Source organism: Chrysochloris asiatica, unplaced genomic scaffold, assembly GCF_000296735.1.
Source record: "Chrysochloris asiatica unplaced genomic scaffold, ChrAsi1.0 scaffold00444, whole genome shotgun sequence".
NCBI lineage: Eukaryota > Metazoa > Chordata > Mammalia > Afrosoricida > Chrysochloridae > Chrysochloris > Chrysochloris asiatica.
The window spans coordinates 1192236-1194863 of NW_006408962.1; positions in this window are offsets into that span (position 1 = coordinate 1192236).

Below are 2628 nucleotides of genomic sequence, written 5' to 3' on the forward strand. Positions count from 1 at the left end.
AGATGGGTATGTATTTTGGTATTTTTTATGCTTTCTGAATGCCTCTAGGTAGATGTGATCAGGAAATGGGCTTTCCTTTTCACTCTTCTTCCTGAGAAGTTTCAAGATACCACTGTTGGTCGTTTGACGTAACTTAGGATTTAATTTTCGGCCTATTTCCTGTTTTGTTTCCTTGTCTCGCTCCACAATCCCCGTTCAGGCCTTTTTTCTAGTTGGAAACAGTTCAGGGCTGGCTGTGGCCATTTGGTTTCAATTGGAAACTGTCTCTTTAAATTTCAAGGAGCTCTGTGAGCATGCGTAGTAGAACCCTCCGAGGGTGGGGCTGGGGTGCCCACTAGTTCAGGCATCCCTATAGTCACCAGAATGGAGGTGCGCAGACAGCAAGGGACCAATGAACATCTACCAAAAGAAGAGAATGTCCACACCTTTATCTCCACGGTTCTGCCAAGCGTCTGTGGCCGCTCCAATCCTTCCCCCGCGTGGTCTCACCCAAGATGACGACTCCTGGAGCAGACGAGCGTCCCATAGAAAGCAATAGATTTTTTTGCTTCTGCCACGAATTCCCCCAGCTGTGAGCCTTCCAACCTTGTAAGTATTCCTTTATATGTGATTCAGAGTTCTGGGACCATCCCCTGAGCTTGCTTGGTTGGGTATTCTGTGTTGTTGTTGGCGGAGCTCCTTTACTGCACTTCCACCGGATCTGCCGTCTTGTTTGTTCCCTCATCTTCTTTTGATGCTTCCTAACTCTTCAACATTTTACCCATGTTGGTTTTAAGTGCTGTCAAATTGTTTCCAACTCATAGTGACCCAGCATAGGATTTCAAAGGAGCAGCTGATGGGTTTGAACTACTGACCTTATGGTTAGCAGCTCAGTGCTTAACCTACAGTGACACACCAGGTCTCTATTTTGCCCATGTTGTTGTTATTATTAAGCGATGTCAAGTTGGTTCCCACTCATAGAGACCCTGTATAGGATTTCCAAGGAGCAGCTGGTGAGTTTGAACCGCCGACCTTGTGGTCCAGTGCTTATCCTACAGCACCACACCAGGAATCCATATTTTGCCTATTTGTTAAGTGCTGTCAAGTTGGTTCCAAACCATGGTGACGCCATATCGGGTTTCAAAGAAGCAGCAGGTTAGCTTGAACCGCCGACCTTGCGGTTCAAACCGACTTTGCAATCCAGCACATTAGCCCACAGCACCACACCAGGATTCCAATAGAATCCTTCAATATTGCAACTTGAGGCTTGAAATTTTTTAATTCCTTCAGTGAGTTTGTTCTTCCCTTTTGGTTTTCTAACTCCAGATCTATGCACTTTTTAAAGTAATACTTTACTTTGTTTTTTCAAACAGCGCTTTGGAATGTTCTGTTCAGCTTGTTTGCAATAATTTCTCCCTTTTGCTTTAGTTTCTCTACATTCTAGAGCAAGTTTCATAGTCTCTTCTGACATCCATGTTGATCTTTCTTCTTGTCTTTTAATGATGTTTGGTTTCTTCATGTATGATGTATTTGATGTCATCTCACAAGCTATCTAGTTTTCAGTCATTAGTGTTCAATGTGTCAGACAATTCTGTTGTTGAGATGGTCTCTAAATTCAGGTGTGATATACTCAAAGTCATATTTTGACTCCTCTGGACTTGGTTTAATTTTCTTTATCTTCAACTTGAACTTACATATGAGCAATTGATGGGCGGTTCCTCAAGCATACCTGGTCTTGTTTTGGCTGATGAGATGGAGCTCTTCTCCTTTGTCTCTTTTCACAGATGCAGTCAATTTGTATTCCATCTGGAAAGATCCACAGGTTTAGTCACTGTTAACATTGCTGGAAAAAGGTATTTGCAACAAATAAATCATTGGTCTTGTAAAATCCTATCGTGATCTCATATGTCTGTGCCACATTTTCCTTCTGCTGGTCTTTCTTTGTGTCCAGTTTTCTCATTTCAATCACTAGTAATTATCTGTGCATCTTGATTGCATGTTTGATCAATTTCAGGCTTCAGAAGTTAATAAGAATCATCCGTTTTTTATCTTTATCTTTATCATTAGTGATTGGTGCATAAATTTGAATAGTAATAGTATTAACTGGTCTTCCTTGTAAACATTTGGATATTATTGTATCACAGACAGCATTACACTTTAGGACAGATCTTGAAATGTTCTTTTAAACCATGAATGTGATTCCATTCCTCTTCAAGTTGTCATTCCCGACATAGTAGACCATATGACTGATTCATTTGAAATGTCCAATACCAGTTTAGTTCACTAAAGCCTAGGATATTAATCTTTATGTATTCAAATTCATTGTTGAATGCTTCCAGTTTTTCTAGATTCATGCTTCATACATTCCATGTTTTAATTATTAATAGATGTATGTAGCTGTTTCTTCTCATTTTCAGTCATGTCACATCAACAAATTAAGGTCTCAAAAGCTTTCTTCCATCCCCATTATTAAAGTCAATTCTACTTTGAGGAGGCAATTCCTTCCCACTTGTGTGTCTTTCAACCTGAGGGGTCATCTTCCAGCTCTTCAGTATCAGACACTGCTCCACCACTTTTTGTAATAATTTACTGCCCATTTCCACATTCCCACCCCCTCCACCCCCCAAAATAAAAAATGAATTGCTAGGC